This window comes from Cebus imitator, unplaced genomic scaffold, assembly GCF_001604975.1.
Source record: "Cebus imitator isolate Cc_AM_T3 unplaced genomic scaffold, Cebus_imitator-1.0 Scaffold42, whole genome shotgun sequence".
Lineage (NCBI taxonomy): Eukaryota > Metazoa > Chordata > Mammalia > Primates > Cebidae > Cebus > Cebus imitator.
Window position 1 is genome coordinate 19,160,224 of NW_016107357.1, and position 21,370 is coordinate 19,181,593.

The window sequence follows — 21,370 nt, forward strand, 5'->3', positions numbered from 1 at the left end:
AAGGTACATTAGGAGAATTTTTAAATGTGAGCAGTTTGGTGACTAAGAACATCTCAAGGCAGAGATGGAGAATGTTTAATATTGTGTGGGATAATAAATATGAATTTAATAACCCAATAAAATTTCTTAAAAGTTAATATCTACATAATTCAAATTAACCATATAATCTACTAAATTATAGGATTTTTAAAGAATCATTCATAAAGTGATTCCACTGAGTTAACATCCATATAAGTACATCTCCATGCATTGATACAGGATATAAAAAGGAGTCTGATCACGTTCTGAAGGAGGAGAGGTTATTTTAATTAAAATGACTATAGATTAAAACTTTAGAGGACTGTAATTTTGAATAGCTTAGAATTATTCCATACCATTTTAAAACATCTGGAAAATATGTGAGACATGCATATAACTTTTATTATATGCCTAAATAGCTGTCTTTTTGTGAGCCTATTGAACTTTCTACTTTAAAATAACTTCAATGAGTAGAAAGATCTAGTTTCAAACTGCCTTCTTCAAAACTACAGAGAGAATAGTAACGACGAGTTGGAACAGTTTTGACTTTTAGAGTTGGCTGACATGGAATGAGGTCACTTTTCTGTCACTTTTTTTGACATTCAGAGCTTAAATGAATACTGTATCATTTTTGTGACTGATGATTCCCCCAAGGGCTTACTCGCCCATCCACTGTGAGACCATGCAGGGACTGGATTTGGAAAACAGAATGACAGTCAGGCAAGGGAGAGAAATTTCAGTTCATAAAGCACTTGGATAATTTTTGCTCTTATCATTTCTGTTCTTTTTACTTGTTTCTTTCATTTCCCTTTGATAAGTTAACTGTCCTGTACTTTAAGTGCTTATCATTTTCATGAATTGGCTATTTACTGTAGCTACTCTACTTCTTTATTTCATTTTACCTTGTCTAGTCCCCGAGAGGAAATAATCTTTCATACACGTTGTGGTGTTCTTTTCTGAAATTATTCTTCAGGATTATTGTAATAAATTTATCTTTTTATGTATTCAGTATTTTGGACATGATATATTCTTTACATGTCTCTAAGATGCGTTGTTTTATGTTATTAAACTTAGAATATGATTTCCATTGCCCTGTCTAATACTTACGTAGAAAGTACTGAATTCAAAAGAAAGAAGAACTAAAATATTTACTACATCCTTTTTTATCAGAAAGTAGTGTGTTTGGAGATACATGATTTGTCACTTCTTAATTTTCTTATATTCATATAAGAACGTGGCCTAATGAAAACGTAAACTGACAGGAAAATGAATTCCCGTAACCAATAAATCTGTGCTAAGATTATTACTTTCTTCTAAAAATTTTTTTAAAATTATACATGGCAATTACAGAATGCTCATATAAAAATGTAGAGTTCAAGACAAACTCTCTACAGCAACTACTTTATCAAGTGCAAGTATACCATGATGAAATCCCAATAAGGTTAAAAATTATTTAAAATTTGGCCGGGCATAGTGGCTCAAGCCTGTAATCCCAGCACTTTGGATGGGTGAGGCAGGTGGATCACCTGAGGTCAGGAGTTTAAGACCAGCCTGGCCAACATGGTGAAACCCTATCTCTACTAAAAACACAAAAATTAGCCAGGCGTGGCTAATTTTATACAGATAAATATACATAAATATTTAAATAAATATACATATTTAAAATTCATGAGAATTAGGATGAAAACCATTTAACATGCCTGTGTGAATGCACATATAAAGGTGTATACTCACACAAATACTGAACCATCAAACACTAATTGACATAGGTTAAATTTATTGATATAAATAGGACTCCAATCATCAAAGAGCTAAGAAACACTTTATTTTCTATTATCTTTACTGTCATTGACATTAAAAAATCTATTTGATGTTTTTATTGCCTAATAAATTATATTTATTTATGAAGTTCTCTTTGCATTTAAAAATAGTTTTATCAAAGTGTTTCCACTCATCATAAATCCAATGCTTAACTTAATAATATTAAAAAAATTCTAGGCCGGGCGCGGTGGCTCAAGCCTGTAATCCCAGCACTTTGGGAGGCTGAGGCGGGTGGATCACGAGGTCAAAAGATCGAGACCATCCTGGTCAACACGGTGAAACCCCGCCTCTACTAAAAATACAAAAAATTAGCTGGGCATGGTGGCTTGTGCCTATAATCCCAGCAACTCAGGAGGCTGGGGCAGGAGAATTGCCTGAACCCGGGAGGCGGAGGTTGCGGTGNAAAAAAAAAAAAAAAAAAAAAAAAAAAAAAGAGCTTTGGAGATCTAAGAATATGTAAATAATCAAATTTAAACTCTATAAACTGAGAATCTAACTTATCCTAGAATAGATGCTCTATGAAAACATCAAATTTACATATTACTTTCACCTCCAAATCCTTTACCATCAAGAGGGTATGGTATACAGGCACTTAATAAATATTTGTTAAATAAATTAATAATATTAGTCACCAAATAAGGCATTTAAAGGAGTCAAATAAAGGAGGTAATGCATGAAAAGCATTCAACACAATGCCTGGTATACACAAGCATTCAAAAACGTTAGTTATCATCAACATCATATTTATCGTTAGTTTTATAATTATTATTGTAAGTCTGTCATTTAATGAATAATTTCATATACGAGGAATTGCAGTTACCAGCATTGCATGTAATGTCATGTCAACGTCAACGTTCCAAGGTCTTGGAACATTGACAAGACCTTGGAACATAAAACTGCCAGTGAGCTCAAAGGTTTGCTTTTGAGGCAAAACCTCTGAGCACATTTTGCTGAAGTGGATTGTCCTCGGTGCACTTATATCACTGGGGACAGCTAAGGAGACAGGCCTGGGAGTCTCTGTGGAGCTCTGAAATTAAATCATATTATTAATAGGAATGTATTTTATAAGTGTATATTCCAACTGCTTATATAATTTTGCAATGTATTGATAGTTTTTTTGGACTCATGGCCCATGTATAAATTAGAGGCCTCTGGAAATATTTTTCAGATATAAATATTTTAACTTAGTGATTTCCTTACAAGTGAACAATCATCCAAAGATTTGGATAAACCTCAGGTTCTGATGACCATTGACTCAAGGTAAAGCATTTATTACCATTAATACAGGTAGAAGATTTATTTATTTATTTTATTTTGAAACAGAGTCTCGCTGTGTTGCACCAGCTGGAGTGTAGTGGCATGATCGTGGCTCACTGCAGCCTCTGCCTCCTGGGTTCAAAGGATTCTCTCCTTCCTCAGCTGCCTGAGTAGCTGGGACTACAGGTGTTCACCACCACACCCAGCTAATTTTTGTGTTTGTAGTAGAAATGGGATTCACCATGTTGGCCAGCCTGGTCTCAAACTCCTGGCCTCATATGATCCACATGGTTTGGCCTCCCAAAGTTATGAGATTAAAGGGGTGAGCCACCACGTCTGGCCAGATTTATTTTTGAGGTTTTTTTTTTTTTTTTTTTTTTTTTTCATTGCCTGTACTTGTGGGGTATTGCTCAAGAAATTTTTCCCCAGACCCATGTCCTGGAGATTTTTCCCATTTTTTTTTTTTTTTTTTTTAGTTTCAGTGTTGTCACTTTTCAGGAAGAATACTGCTATGCTTTCTAACTTTTCTTCCGAATTGAATTGACTTGCTGCACCATCAGTATTTGTGATGTTGTAAGATGTAGCAGCCAAGAAAAATGCAGATGTTCTCTTCTAAACTGAATTCCAAGAATAATATTCTAGCAAACTTCATTACTTGATGAGATATTTATATTGGTATTTATTATGCTCTCTTTATTATAGATATAAACAATATGACCTTTAGATGGTATAATTTTTTCTTTAATTGAAAACAATTCGCTTCCAATGTAGATGACATGTTTTAACAACATATGTGAGTGTCTGTTAAAAACAACCATAAACAGTTGAAGTCTTTTACAATCTATATAGGTTGCCCAATATGGGCAACTCAAGGGATACACATAATTTTGATTGAAGCATAGATTTATTATGTATTATTAATGGCAATCTTACTTTCAATCTGTGGAACAAAAAGTAAAATAAAAGACATCTCGCCTATACTGTAATTAGATTAATTTTTTAAAGTATGTGAATGGAAATAAAATGGATGATGATAAGGATATTAATGATAAAACAATAATCTCTAGCTTATATAAAGTGCTTGTTAATTATTAGGCTCTTAAAAACTGTTACATAAATTATCTTATTTAATTCATATGGCAATCCTATGATATACAAGTGCTATCCACTTTTTGCAGATAAGGAAAAAGAAACACAGGATTTAAATGCTGAGCCTCACTGTAATACAAGGGTGTTCTTCCACAATACCCTTAAGTATATCTAATCCCTATATTTTTTAGATCTTTCTATAGGCAAAGTCTTATATTAGGTGCCTCAAGCAATAGACATGTTAATGATGCAAGTTTCTACTCTCCATAGGTTCAAAACACTATTAAATAAGTATCAGGTTTCACAGCCCTATCCACATATAGCCTGACACTCAGAAGTTCTCATGCCCAGGAGTCTGCTACAGAATCCTCAGCTCGGTAACCTCCACCATCAACATCAGTGGGTTCAGGCTCTCTGGGTCTCCAGCTAATCCTGTAGAGGCAGTGAGTACATTAAAGCATCACACCTAATTCCACTCTCTCTTTACCCCTTTGTTCTAATGTAGTTTGAGCTAGCCTCTCACATCTGAACTCTGTTAAAACTGCTAGATTCTTGCTATGAATCAGAGCCAGGTCTGCCTCTAGGGGGTATCTGTAAGTATTCACATTGGTCAAAGCTCACTGGTCCTCTTTCACTGACATGCTTGCCAAACATAGAAAAAATAGGGACTGTACTTTAATTTCCACCCAAATATTCTGCCCGATTCGTCTATCCTCTCTTAGGACAGGAGTTGTGCCCTGATTATTTGTCTGGTGTTATCTTCTTGAGGGTTGTCGCATAATCGGACCACTCAGTGTTACAGGCTGCTTGCCTTACTTCACTTCCATTTAGAAATGCTGGTGCCAACCCTCCCCTGAATCTCACCTGAGCATTCCACATACTCTGAATTCTGTGTCTACCTATTTATCCCCTCAGTCTGGAGTCAAATTCCCCCCATTCCTTCTCAACACTCTAGTCATAAAGGGCAATTGTGCTACTCCTGGCTCTTGATTCCTTCCATCTTGCCCAGAGTTCATATAATTATATCACCATGTCTCATTCAAATGTCTAAATATAATCAGTCCCCCAATAACTACAATACAGAGCCAAATGTAATAATTGGCCAAAAAAATGTAAATTAGAAAGTCTTTGAAAATTAGAAATAATAATTTTGTAAATTTTATAAATTAAAAAGAGTTTTTGAAAATTAGAAAGAGTATGCTTCTTTGAAAAAAATGATGAAAGGTACTATTGAACCATGATATGTGTGGTGCAAATTTTAAATGGTTGTGGCAAAAAAAGATGGTAGAGAAAGGTGTGCAAGTCGGGAAACAGCTGTAGCCAACTGCATGGGGCACAATAGCCATAATCATGTAACACAAATAAATAACTCAGTCTGTGTTGTCTGTATGGTATATGAGATTATGTAATATGAGACAAATCTGAGAAAGCAGGATTAAACCACATTGACAAGGATCTTGAATTTCAAAAGATGAGTTTGCAAAAAATACTTTAAATAAAACAAATTAATGAAAAGATTCTCTCTCTCTCTCTCTCTCTCTCTCTCTCTCTCTCTGCAGGCATAGGAAGAATTAGAAAAATATTAGAAGCTGGAAATAGATATTTGGGAGGAGATTGCAACAATACAAAACAAGATGAAACAGTAGTCTGAATTAAGGTGCTTATAGTAGAAGAAAAAATGCTTGGTAGAAAATAAAGCAGAATACTAAAATTAGTATTTGAAAGAGAATCTTCTTGTTGGGAGACACTGAAGGATGATTAAGCCCAAACTTACCTTACCTTTGGGGTCTCTCGTTACGACCTTTACAACTAGATTGGTCAATAAATGCCCCGGCTCTCTCTCAGTCCTCTGATTACCTGAGAGTGGACACCTAAGCTCCCTTCCCCACCTACTCCACAGTACAGCAGAGACAAGATTGGAACAATAAGGAAATAATTTATAGAAGACTAGAATGCAAGTTGATGTAGAATGTAAAATCCAAATGCACTGACATATGAAATAATGACATCGTTTTTAGCCTGCGATTCACTACATAGAAGCTAGCTTATAGGCTACTGAAGTTTAATAGACTTTTAGTATCCACCAGAATCATACATCTCAACATAACTCAAGTCAAAGGAAGGGTCGAGCCTCTTAGCAATCTAATTATTTTTCTTTCAGTTCTAGCTTCGTGATTGACAACGTGTTTCATTTCCTGGCCAACTTATACAAGGAATGAACTCATTCTGCTTATTCATTTGGCCATCATTTCATCTTTGACCTCTTTAAAATAACTGTGTCAAAGCACATTGATCAACCCAACATCAGTGGTGTTCTAGTAAATGTTTAGTAGTAGATTCCCTAGGAAGAAACACACACACACACACACACTCACACACACACACACACACACACACAAATAATAAAATAAACTGTTTCATATTGTTTGCCAATTAATGTGGTATAAATATTCCCACTAGGGTCAGTTTCAAGCTACTTATGTGAGGTGTCTGAATTAGGATTTAGGAAGCACTGCTATTGATGTATAATAACAATAACTGGTATTTGTTACATCCTTACCAAATGCAGGAAAAAAATACTAAGCAATTAACACACATTTTCTACTTTTAACATCCAACAGCTCTCTAAAATAGGCATTATTTTATGATCATTATGTATAGGGAACAAAAAATTAAAGAGATTAAAACTCTAAAACTCACAAAATTAGTCAAGGGAAGTGCCAACATCAATTCCTATTATGTTGCATGTCTTCCAATGTGCATGTCCATCTCTTAAGCAGCAAGTTTTAGGGTTGGGATCAGTTTTCACCCAAGAATCTGCTTTCAATGCTTATGCTTTTGGGGTATTTTCTATACTTTTCTTACAAAAGAGGAACTTATAATATAGAGATTGCTAACATAAAAAATAATAAGCAATAAAAGAACAAGTATAACTTAGTAAATATTACAGATATAAAATCAGTATGAGTAGTCAGTGGATTAGATATAGTCATAAGAGGGACAAAATATCCCTATCTTTTATTTCTGGATGACTGGAAGAATGGAACAATCATTAGAACTTTTATAATCTGAAAAGAGTCTTGGTTTACAGAAGATATGTTTAAGGAATGTTGATTTAGGAAGAGGAAGAACCAAAACATGTACAAGGAAAATATATTTTGCAGTAACCATTCTAGCAAGAGAGATGACATGTCTGCCAGAATCAGTTTGGACAATGTGGGAACAAGAAAATTAATTTTCATGACTTTAATTTATCCAATTTTGAAAACCCAAAGTTGAGAAATCTGCTCAGATTATTTCCTCAGAGTATGATGGAAAGGTTAGCATAATTTTTACCAAAAAGGCTCTAAGCCCATCTCCAGTAGCTTCTGTGAAGTTAAGGCAAACTGAAATGACACTCTACCCCTCTCCAAGAGAGAAAGTATCAGTTGTAACAGCATTCTAGTTCTCAAACCAATTCATTTTCTGCATATTTCTATAAGATTCATTTTTCTTTCTCACCATGATATTGACAAAGGGCCTCTTACAGAGAAGAAAGGCCTTGTTTTGTTTTGTTTCATTTTTTAAACATCTGTACAATCAATCCAAAATGTCGTGGCCCTCCAGCAACCGCACACCACCACGTCACCATCACAGAGCTAATAATTCTGAATACAAGGAATGTGATATTTCCTGCTCTGTAAGTTTCTATAAAATCTTGTCTTGTGGCTTTAATATCCAAGAATCTGACAACTTTAAATTTATATTTGCTTTCCTCTGTGAGGTTGTAACCTGACACCCCAGCCCAGTGTATCCAGGAGGCGCAACATGGAGATGGAGTCAAAGATTATTTTCTAACCCTAATATTGATTGCCCTGTGGAGTCTGGGGATAACTTGAGACCTGTTACGCCTTTATTCTTGCCTATGTATACCTTTTAGAATGGTAATGTCTATGCTATTCCTTTCACACCATTGTTGTTTAGGAAGCTCATAGCATGTTTGATTTCACAGGCCCACGGCGGGAGGGGCATTTGTCTTAGGGTGAATTGTACCTTGAATCTCACTCATTTCTGGTTAGATAAGACTCCCAACTTTCGACTTTTGAATTGGTTCTAAAATGAGTTAAGACTCTGGGGGCTACTGGGATGGAATGATGTATTTTACATCTAGGAGAGCATGAATTTGGGGTGACTGAGGGCACAATGCGTAGTTTGAATATGTCCCCTCCAAAATTCATGTGGAAACTTAAGCCTTATTGTGGTAATATTAGGAGATGGACCTTTTGAGGAAGTTATTAAGTCATAATGAATGGATTAGTGCCTTGTAAAAGGGCTGGAAGAAACTCGCTTATGCCCATTTTAATCTTTCACTCTTCTACCATGTGAGAACACAGAGCTTACCTCCTTTTTCCCTTCAGTTCTTTCTGCCATGTAAGATTACAGCATTCATCCCCTTTTGCCCTTTAGTTTCCTCCATCATGTGAGGACACCACACTTGTCCCTTCTGAAGGTTGCATTAACAAGGCTCAACTTGGAAGCATCGCCCAAGCTCTCACCAGGCACCAAATGCCGGCACCTTGATCTTGGACTTTCCAGCCTTCAGAACCACAACAAAATAAATTTAGGTTCTTTATAAATTACCCAGCATCAGGTATGTTATTACAGAAGCACAAACCAAGAGAAGCAAGAGGTTAAAAGAAAAAATCCCAGAGACTATGATTCATACTTACCTCAATGCTGTCCAGGATGGCCATGAAAGAGAGAGCATTTCTACAGAGGATCTTTCCTGTTGCTGGAGACTGGAACCTGGGTGAGTTGAGAAGAGAGGTACACAGTGACGTGTCAAAGCCAAGCTTGTGTAGGTTGCAAGAGGTGATTGTGTGCATCTCATCCAAACTGCAGTTCAAGTGATCTATGTTGGTAGTTTGAAAATGACCATATAAGAATTTTTATACAATGGAAATAGTCACTGCTACAAATTAGAGATTTTTTTTTTTTGCCCTGAAAGTCTGTTATTAAACCATTAAAGATGGGCCATTGCATATGTTCTCCCACGTTAAAGTCAGATAAATAGACATAAAACAAAATAATCTGGAGTCTGAAGAAAAGGATGGTTAGGAGCTGGAATGAAAATGAAAGAACAGCAGCTTAGCAGGGTGGAAGAAATTCAAATACAGGAAGTACAGGATAGAGAATGCAGTAGGAATGAATGAGACTATAAAGCAGTGCTGGCCATTGAGAAAGAGAAGGAGAGGGATAATCTGAAGATATGCTCTGAAGTTAGTTTGGGGTTTCCAAGAAGCAGATGCCAAGATAGGACTAAATGTTCAGGAGATTTATTAGGGGAAACACCTGTGACCGATAAAACAGAAAAAAGTAGACAGGAACAGCCTTCAGTCTGTGATCCAGAGCTGGGAAAGGAGAGGAGCAAGTGAAGCAGATGAGGTAGGAGACATCTCACACTACAGTGCAGTTCTGAAAAAGTTTCAACCAGACTAAGGGGTGCCCTGCAAAGTTCACCAAAAGAAGAATCTCACGTACTATGGGAATAGGCCCACACTTGCTTCCTCTGCCATGCATGCTCTACCATCAGCTGTGAAAAGCATGGGAGAAGCATGGCCTTGGCATGAATGCAGTGGTGAATGCACCGAGGCAGCTGCTGCGACCATCTGTCAATTGTGTTCCCAGGGAAGCTGAGCGATGCATTTACATGTAAGTGGTGCTGTTTAGGGAAAAAAACAAATTGTTCCATTCACTATACTCTCCCAATATGCTTCTGACACCAGATACGTGGGGAATTTTTCCCCACACAAGCAAGCAATCAATTCTGAAGCAGACACCAGCTGGGTGCCCTCCCATTCTACCCTGACTACCAGGAGAGAGTGCTTCAGACACCACTCGCAAGCCACAGGTTGTTTTTCCTGCACCTCTGACCTGCCAGCTATACATCAGGGTTTTCTTGACCTCCTCCTTAGATTCAACTGATTTGCTAGAGTGGCTCACAGAACTCAGGGAAACACTTAGGTTTACCAGTTTATTATAGAGAATATTACAAAGGATGCAGATAAAGAGACACTTAGGGTGATATGTGGAGAAAGGGGCACAGCATTTTCATGCCCTTCTTGGACGGAAACTTCCAGCGTCCTGGAAGCCACTGAGTTCTGGAACCTCCCAGTTTTCTTTTCATATCCCCTTTTGGGAACCTCCCAGGTTCTGGAAGCTACTTATACTTCATCCTCTTGGATCTTTTATGGAGAGCTCACTGGGTAAACATAACTGAAGCATGGATAACTGTGTAGATATGTGATTGGGTAAAAAGGAAATGATCTAATACTAATGAGCTGAGTGGGAAAGGTCGGAAAGGCCGTCTGTTCAGGTTTTCCTTGGCCTCTCTGTGCAGCCTGCCTTCCACCTGGCTGTGGGGCAGGACTCCTTCTGAAATAGAAGCCTTAGGACCTACCGTCAGACAAATTAGGTCAGGGAATCTCCTTATGGGCAGCTGTAAGACAGAAGGGCAGAGGAATATTCCTGCCTTGGGGAGAAAAAGAGGTAAAAGAGGGCAGGAGAAGGTCTGAGAGAGAGAGATTCTGTTTCCTGAGGTCTGCTTTTGAGGCCTAGAGTGCCCCAATATTATAACAAAGTACTGTCTTTTACCTTTACTGCTCCAAAGCTGTTCTGAAACCACTTCAGGAACCAAGGACAAAAAACCAACCACTTTTATATAAATTAGGCTCATTGCTTTAGTCACTTAGGAAATAACAAGGGCTATGGGAGTTATGAGCCAGGAATCATGAACAAAAATGTATATACATATGGAGTTTTAGTGGAGACGGGATTTTCCTTAGCAACCCCATTCTACTGCGTAACTGTAAGGCTCCCTGGCTGGACCTTCACTCCTCTGGTGCTACCTTGAAAGATACCACTATTTCTTCATGGTGGATTTAGGACTCCATTAAGACCGGCTGTGTTTGCCAAGACCCTGCTACAATTACATTCGGGGCTAGGGCCTTGATTATCTCTGAAATCAGCTAATCATCCCCAGCGTCTGGCCTTCCCGGTGTCCTGCCTTGAAATTCGGTCATAAATTCTTTCTAAATTTGCATATTCCATGCATATTATTTGAAGTTTTCTCTGACCTCAGATGTTTTTCTGATTCATCATGTCACGCTCCAGTTCCTCAATTCTGGTCTCATATTTAATGAGGGTTGCCCAGCAGCTCAGTTGGGGCCGTGTTGACACGTTGACTTTCTCAGCTGGGCTGCGTTTCCTAAGGGTGACAACGGTGTCTTTTTCTATCTTTATGCTTCCCGCAAGCACATCAGATAGTTGGGCATGCAATTGAGCTTCTGAGACATTAGTCAATATCCTTCTTTCCAGGACTCACATTTGGGATATTGGAGCTGTTTTGCATTTTGTCTGACTTCTCTCCTTTCTTCTTCCCACACACTTTGTTTGATGTACACGGTAGTGCATTAGCTATGTGACTTCTGCTTACAGTTCTGGGGAAGCAGAGGTAGGCTAGAGGCAGATGGATAATATATTCACCATATATCAACATTTATATTTAATTGGTACCTCATCTACCTAATATTTGCAATAGGGAATTTTTAAAATGTGGAATAAATTCACTGAACTCTAAAATAATCATTTTATTGTTTTTCTAACAACAAATGGATACTTTTTCAATGTTTCTACATGGATTAAGAAAAGCACTTATTTTGTGTATATATATAGTAATAACTTGCAAAAAGAGCACCCAAAAGCAGTGTTAAATGAAGAATCTTCCAGCAGATTTTAACTGAGGCATTTTCTTTTTTTTGTGACCAGAAGCCTTGTGTCAAAATCGGTAAAAGATTATAATTTAGTTCCTAATTACAGCACTAAATATAGCAAAGTTTATTTTCTGTTAGAAAGCATGTAATTCAAATTAAAAATAAAATATAATTCCACCGCCCCTTAGCATTTTGTCCTGCGTACTTAGGGTAAGAAAAAGGCCATTCTCACTGCATAGATTTTCCTCAAAGTAATTCTTCACAGTTAACCACAAAAATCTGTAAAGGTTTAATCTGAATTTTCCTCTATATTGCAATAATTTGGAAATAATATAGAAGTAGTCATACCACCCTCAAGATACCTAAAGAAGTAAACTCTTAATACAACTGAATTAGCCTATATCTGGGGTTGTAATTGGGAATGAAATTGATTCCATTTTATATTCTGAAAATTTGTGGCACAAATTTTATTAATGACCGAGGCATCTTTATTTTCTGGTAGTTAAGGACACAAATTTCTTTATCAGTTGCCATACATTTTGCTAAGTCTTCTAGTCAACACTTCATAGAATTACTATTATATTTTTTCCTGCCAATCCAGAAGCTCATTTCTAATTATTAATAAATTGCTATGCTCATTCAGGTAATAGTGTTACACAGTTAACTTAAAAGATCTTTTTCAAGAAAATGAATGTATTTAAACATTTTCTAGGGTTGTTGCTACACTTATTGATTTATATATTTATTAAATTATATATACATACCTTAAGCATTCTCAGAGGAAACATACTTTATTTATAGTTTAGGAGATTCTAAACATATCACATTCCCAACTCTACCCATTCTAATTTAATCGATTACGACATGGATTCTTAACTTGAGGTCCAGGAACTAGAATTCAGGAGGATTGTGAACATGAACCAGTTATTTTCTCTAGGCTGCAACCAAAATGTATCACTTCTTTCAGCTGTGAATCAGTCAACAAACCACCAGGTGAATGGAGGAAGCCATTGCTAACCATTATGGCTACCTGCCGTAGGCCTTTGCAGTTCCAAAGATGACACTGCTATTTTTCAGGCCAATATTTACTTAGGAAATTTTTTCTATGTTCCAGAGCATAGCGGTTTTTACTGTTTAGTCATTACAGGTCACCAGTTAGCCCTCTGCATTTGGGAATTAGCTGCTCAGAGGTACTCGTCTGGTGAGTGCCTCTATCTACTGGAAGAGCTCAGGGGGTTCGTCCTACTGTACTTCCCACTCCACTGATCAGCTGTTACCCATCACCTGGGATAAGAGTCTTCACCAAATGCTGTGGTTTGCATTTCCCCTCCAAAACTCATGTTAAAATTTAATCCCCAATATGTCTGTACTGAGAGGTGGAACCTTTCAGAGGTGATTGGATCATGATAAATCCATGCATGGATTAGTGGATTCATGGGTTAATGGATGAATGGGTTATCATGGGAGGGGAATTGGTGGCTTTATAAAAAGAAGAAGAGAGCCCTGAGGCAGCACATGCACATGCTTAGCTTCCTTGACATGTGATGCCCTGCATTGCCACAGGGCTCTGCACAGAGACTCCACCAACAAGAGGGCCTCACTAGATGTGGACCCTCAATCATGGACTTTTCAGCCTCCATAACTGCAAGAAATAAATTTCTTTTCTCTGTAAATTTTCCAGTTCCACGTAGTCTGTTATGAGCAACAGAAAGTGGACAAATACACTGAACATGACAGATTATTAATCATCTCCAAATATGACATTGCACAAACCCAAAACTTGAAGATTAAACATCCTTATTCTCAAAGTCACATTTCACCATCTTCTGCCTCAAGTTCCAGAGCTGAAAGTAAGTTTCTTTCCTTTTATATACAACAAGGGTTATCTTTTTTCAGTTTACTAATGTCTGGAATTATCATCCCATATTTAAAGATTCATTAATATGCTCTGATGTTTAGTGCAAGGGTTGCTCCAGAGACTATCATCACTTTGAATTATGGAAAAGCTAGAAAGGTGTTTAAATGTTAGTGTTCTCTCATTCTCAGTACATAACATGTATGTATACTTCCATGTAAAATCCAGAATCATCTCAAAGAGAGCTAATAATGACATGTATAGTTCACATATAAGGAAACAGGTACCGAAAGTTATGGTATTTGGCAAGGACAACGGGTGATAAATTTAGAGGTTAAATTATTGAAAATAACTTTTAAAATATAAGAATAAGGAAATTTTAAAAATATTGTGACAAATGAAGACTTCCTAAGATTAACAGCGTGATGCCGTCATAGAAGAAAAGAGAGATGACAACATAAAAATGATAGCAAAGTGTTTAAACAAAATTAAAATTTGAAGATAAATTATGGAAAAAATCAAGCAGTATAATTTTAAGTACTTAAATATGCAAAAAGCACTTTCTAATTAATAATAAATTAAAAATTGAAAGCATGTAAAATGTTCAATGGTACTAATAAAATACGCCAATACCTCAGAAATGCCGTTTTTTACAATGTTATGTGAAAATATTTCAAAATGATAAAATGTTTTTCATCCATATAACAATATCATGTAATGCTTAAGTAATTATTTCAAAAAGATTTTTTAAATATAGGAAATTGTATTATAATAATCAATAAAATAATGTAGAAACAACATATTATTTCTGGGAGTATAGTTAATAGACAGTTATTATCCTTGTATTTCATTATTTAATTTTCCTAACATCTTCAATGACTATATATTAGTTTCTTTGCAGAAAAGTAGATGATTTGATTTAAAATATCAAATAGTGAAGGTATTTTCAAATTAATCTGAACAAAGTTCAAATCTGTCCTTATCCATTGATAATTGAACGCTCATTTGGTTTCTGGAGAACTTTTGGCTGCGAGAGATTTTCTAAATCTCCATCATTTGTGACTACTTAAAATATGAAGGACTAGAAAAGGAGCCAGAAGTAGTATTTGGTTGCCAGTATCAGAATTGATGAAAAAGGCAAGCAACAATGTTGCTTGAAGAATGGAGACAAATAACAAAAGACAAAAATATTGTCTTTATAGACTCTCATATGCCTCCGAACACCGGCACATCAAAGCCCTGAATGAGAAATCAGTTCAATAAAATGAAAGAACGGTAACCTGGAATTCAGGCTAATCTGATTCCTCAGCCATGGAACCTGGAGCGGTCATTTTCTTTCTGTAGACGCAGATCCCCAAATCCATAAAGTGAGAATCTGAGAACTAATTATCTTTATGATTCCTTCCTATTTAAAAATTCTTCTAGGTCACTAATTACGTTTTGAAAAGAAAGACTGAAATTTCTATTTTACAGCCACTATCTTTGATAAAATAACCATCACGACAATAGTTGGATCCTGAAGTATGTTTTACGTTTAACTTAGGATAGTAAAATAGTCAAGAACATTGAATTACAGCACATGGCTTTGAAATAATATTTTTAAAATTTCTTTTCAAGTATGTACAGCAAACCAAACAAACCAAAGCAAAATCCTCCTACCAAAATATGGTGTCCTGGACCTGGTCACTAAAAGTTAGCTAAAACAAGTAAATGTTTTTAAATGTATTTAAGCATTTTCTTTTAATCTAAAATGAATATATGTGCATTTATTTAGACATTATTTGATAAAGACAAAAGATTTTTCTTTGAACAGGAGTTCTCTGATTTGTTGTCTTTACTGCAAAAAGCATCTGTAAATTTCAGTTTCAGTCAACTTAAAACACCTTCACAACACTTTCAACCTTAAACATAGAAACCTTTCCGATTTGTAGAATATTTCCCTCCTCTTTTCCAGTCATCTTTTTCATTCTTAACCTGACTATAGTTTTATTTACCAAGTCACCATTATTGATTCTCTTTGCAGAACTCGCGTTTCATAGAAACAACCATTTTTTATTGCATTGGTTTAAATACGACTTATTTAAATAATCTAATTAGAATAATAACAAGTGTCATAAGTATACTTTATGAAAACATAGTACACAGACTACTGGTAAATCAATGGGAAGCATCAATGTGCCAGAACACAAGAAAGTGATCTACCAATTCTGAGCATTCCACACAGCCCTGAGTGAAACTGGAAACAAAACCATTTTGAAAATAAAATGCCGTGTGCATCCATAATTCTGTTTCATTGAGAGAAAGGGGAGTGCCAGTGAATCTGGCATGTCAGTTACGTGATAATGAATAACAGAAGCAGGGGGTTTCTACACCGTGTTTATGTTATCCACACCACTTTCTACCTAGCAGTGCCCATAAGAAAGGCGCTGCTAGGGTTAATGTGTAATTCATAAGAAAGAACAATCTTCAAACTATTTCAGGGTAGATGATTCTAAATGCCAGATTTCATAAGATATATGAATCAGAATTAAGTGCAAATCAGCTTCCAGTTAGAAAATTTTGAACAGACTGGTGAACATCACCTCTCAGGCTGTGTTTAATCATGACTTTCAAGGTAGTATATTCGCTAATGAGAATACTATCATAACACAACCTACCTAAGAACATAACCCCATTTATAAGCTCAGTCTTTAGTAGTACTTAGCATGCATAGTTATTCTCAAATCATATTTTTGATATTGAAACAACCTACTAACATATGTCAGCTGAAAATTCAGATCCAGAGGAAAGATGATCAAAATGGAGAAAAGTAATTAATCTGTATGTATGAAATGCTCATCTAAAAGCATTTGGCAAAGTATACCCTTCATTTCCGGGAGTGAGGAACTTCGAATCAGGGGATAGTAATAGTTTGGGATAGAGTCCAGGTGTATCTGAGTCATTATGAGAAAAGTACAAGTCATTTAAAAGATGTTTTTCACCTCTGTTCACCTACTTATACAGGATACAATATTGATCTCTGCTTTGGATTGTTGCATGCCCTGATAGTAAAAATGAAAAAGGAAGTATTTTGAAAATAAAGTGTTGTGACATTTTGACAATCTTCGGGGTGGAATTTGCAAGACCTGTAAAAGAATTTAAAAAACAGATTTTTAAATATAAATAAAGATATTTTATCTTTTAAAATTGGAAGATTGTTTAATAGAAAAATAAAATTTGAAAATATAAAAATTTAGCATTTATAAAAAAGGTTTCTTCTTATGATGTTTCTTTAAAATGAGGGCTTCTTTGACAACATTAAATACTGGACTATATTAACACATAATACAGGTGTCTCTAAAATGTTAATTTTAAAGTTCAACAAACATTTATTAAATGCCAACTGTATGAGGTCTATTAGTTGCTGAGGAAATAGATAAATAAGACATGGTCACTGCTCTTAATTAGCTTATAATGGATATTATAGAGTCAAATTATTTCTTTAAAATTATTGTCTGGATCTCAGCTGCCTAGTTAAAGCAAAGCAATCCTAAAGCAGAGACAATTTTTAATACAAAATCATGTCTTAATTTGACAAGGGGCAGACAAAGGTTTAATTTAACATAACTTATTAAATATTTCTTTCTTCTTAGGCACTCTATTATATCCTAGGAAAACAAACATCTATAAAGCCTGCCTCCTGCCTAGTAGGCCTCAAAAGACATTAAAGAAAACATGCAAATAATAAAACAGTGGGCAGAAGAGAAATTATTGCCAAGCCTTTTCCAAAAAGATAAGGAAGTTATAATGGGAGCATGAAGCAGAAGGTGGTCTTTTGAGGACTGAGGCTGTGCAGTAGTCTAGGCAACTATAGTTCAGAGTAATAATACAAACTTCTTTCTCCAGTATTCTGCTGAAGCATACTCTGATATCCAGCCGGTTTTCTGGCAGTAAACTTTATTTGATGACTCTAAACTTTATTTGATGACTCTCCTGGATTAGGTTATCCCTAACTCCAACACTTGTTCAGATTCCATAAAGATCCATTAAAATTTATTTGGGTAAAGGGGGTAAGAATATACTTCCATTTTTATAACCAAACTTCTTTCAAAAACTTACCATACTTTGGGCTCTGGGGTACATGTGCACATCCTGCATCCTTCCCCCGACAACCACCTCCTGTTGCCTACATCAGGCATTTCTCCCTGTGTTATCCCTCCCCATGGTCCCTGCCCCTCACTGTCCCTCCCCTCCCCTCCTGTCCACCGCCCCACCCCATCTAGCCCAGTGAGTGTTGTTCCCTTCCCTATGCCCAAGTGTTCTCATTGTTTGTCATCCACCTATGAGTGAAAACATGCCGTGTTTGGTTTTCTGTTCTTGTGTCAGTTTGCTGAGAATGATGGTTTCTAGATCATCCATGTCTCTACAAAGGACACAAACATGTCATTTTTATGGCTGCATAGTATTCTATGGTGTATATGTGCCACCTTTTCTTTGTCCAGTCTCATCACTGATGGGCATTTGGGTTGGTTCCAGGTCTTGGCTACCGTAAACAGTGCTGCAGCAAACACACTTGTGCATGTGTCTTTATAATAGAATGATTCACAATCCTTTGGCTATAAACCCAGTAATGGGATTGCTTGGTCAAATGAAATTTCTAGCAGTATGACTTTTGAAAAGTTATGTAACTTTTCTAACTTTCTAACCCATGACCCTCCTTGTTATAACTTGCCTCCAAAACAATTTGTCAAAAAAGGGAACAAGTAAAAAATTTAATTTAACCTCCACCTCTACTTAACAGCACTCCTTAACATTAACTCATAAAGAGCTTGATTATATATAAAAGCAAAATTAGTAACATTTCTAGAAGAAAATAGAAGGGAACATCAATGCATTCCTTATGGTTTAAATAGTACTAATCAGAGGTGAGGATAGGTCGCAGGGGAGTCTTAAATTATCCAGGAGTCATGGAAGAAAATCTTACTGCCTATTAGACAGCTTGTGCAGCCAATTCAGGATACCTTCAGTTTTCATCTATGAAGAACTGAACATTTATTTTTAACCGTTTTCAAAGAAGAATATCAAGACAAAATAATCCTTAATCCTCTTATTCAAAACTAAAACAAAACAAAGGATTATACATCTCACTCATTCCTCTGGTTCCTGGGTTTTTTTAGGTCTTGCTTTCTCCTGCCAAACTTCAAGTTTGCCTACATTCTTTTTCCATTTTAAGTGGACATAGCACTTTAGGAAGTACATTGTCTTTCAAATCATGCAGGACTGAGTTAAATTACCAGCTCTGCCATTTAATTGGGTTGCCTTAAGCAATCCTTAAGCAAAGGACTGCTTAAGAAAAATATCTTTTTCTTAGTCTTTCCTTCAACAAATAAAAAGGAGCAACAAATAAAAATACATTTTTTAATGTGAATGTCGAGTGAAATAACATGATGACACATTATGACCCACAGTAGTCATTTTAAAACGTTCGCCTCCGTTTCTGAATGTAAAATCTCCTATTTGATTTGTGTGTCGAGCCAGTCCAGCTTCTCGTCAATCCTTCAAGAACCATTTAGGGCAAAAATTATTTTGGTGCTACTCTAAGTAAAATCATTATTGTGAGTAATCTAGCATTTCTATTGTCCTCTTGTACTGAATTTTATGCTTTTATTTTGTTTTTTGTCTTTCAGGATTTATGACATCGGGACAGAGAGAATTTGTTCATTTTGCCTTATTTATACTAATGGGAACAGTCGGTGAAATAGAAATGATTGAAATCATAAGGAACCCGTAACTTTCCTGTGCAATCAACCTCCAAAGCAAACCATTTGTCATGCAGGGAATAAGTAGAAATTTAACAGCTTTCTCTCCTTTCTGTTTTTCTTTTGCCCAGGTTCTTCTGACCTCTGTTACAGCTCTAAATTGTTATAAAAGCAATCAGACATCTGTAGCAAAAGAAGGATGAAAGATAAACTGTTTAAATTATCTGTAAAAGAAAATGAGTTTTTCATAGTAGGAGCAACTAGCTGTTGGGGATCAGAAAATGATGCCCCAAAATGAAGGCTCATCGGTCTGAGAAGCAAAAGCTTCTCTCAGACCTTCCTCTGCCTTCTTGTAGGGGGTGCCTACAAGAGAATGAATGCTTCCCATTCTCCTCAAGACTAACCATAGGAACTGGAATCTCTCTTCCCCAAGGCAGGTTATAGAAATCAGAACCTCTTTTTCCCAAAACCTGATATAAAACCTAAAAATATTAATCTAGTCCCATGCAGTGGCTTATGCCTGTAATCCCAGCACTTTGGGAGGCCAAGGCAGGCAGATCGCCTGAGGCTGGGAGTTCAAGACCAGCTTGACCAAAATGGAGAAACCCCGTCTCTGCTAAAAATACAAAGTTAGCTGGACATGGTGGCACATGCCTGTAATCCCAGCTACTTGAGAGGCTGAGGCAGGAGAATGGCTTCAACCCGGGAGGTGGAGTTTGTGGTGAGCCGAGATGGGGCCATTGCACTCCAGCCTGGACAAGAAGAGTGAGACTCCATCTTAAAAGAAAAAAAATTAACTTTCTCCCCGACCTGTCTTTGTAAAATCTGGTCATCAAGAACTTACCTGACCTACCTTATTTGACTGTAGGTCATAAGACCCCCATTCCAGAGAGAGTCCTGCCCATACCCAGAAGGAAGGGAAGCTGCAGAGAGAGGACACGGGGAATTTCGATGGACAGGCCTTGCTGGGTTTCCCACTCAGTCTACTAGCATTAGATCATTCCCTTTTGTTCATTCATATTTCTACCTGGCGGTCCATACTTTGTTGAACCTAAGCATAAAAATGGACAGCTCTCCTGGTATTTTGGGGCCTTCCTTCTGAAGGTCTCGTGTCATGCAAATCTATGATCAAATACATTTGTATGCCTTTTCTTGAATAAATTTGTCTTTTGTCTGTTGATTTTCGGCAAACCTTCAGAGGGCGAAGTGGAAGCATTCCCATGGCCCCTACACTGTTCTTCAGCGACCAGCACCGGAACATCAGGTGGTTTCTTTGTGGCCATGCTTCATCCGCTAAAGCATCTCTGCATCTATTATTTCCAGCTGCAGCAGCAGTAGCGACGATCCTTTCAGGGAGAGGAAAAAAATGGTTAATGATATTTCCCCTCACAAGCAGTAGTTGTCATTGCTCAAGGTCAGTGTACATAAAAGAAAGTAGAAATTCCAAGGAAGAAGTGTGAGGAGTTTTTATGAGAAAAGAACAAAGCTCCAGGGCTTTGCACAAAAGTGAAAAATTACTGTCATCTTTCATGGGAATGGCCATAAGACATAATGTGTATAATATAAAAATTGCTTTTTAAACTAACCATGATTATTCTGATTATTAACTTTCAAGAAAAAGAAACAACCTAATAGTTAATTTCCTGTTGGTGTAAAATATATTATTTTGATAATGCAGGGTGATATCATTAATCATATTTTTATAACATATTTGGAGAAATTATCAAATATCCTGGATGCCTTACCTTTAAAATCTATTATCATTCTTTGCAATACTTCAATTAATTCTCCATATCTCTGAGCACAGATTTCTAGTATCTGTTTTAGTTATCAGTTATTTA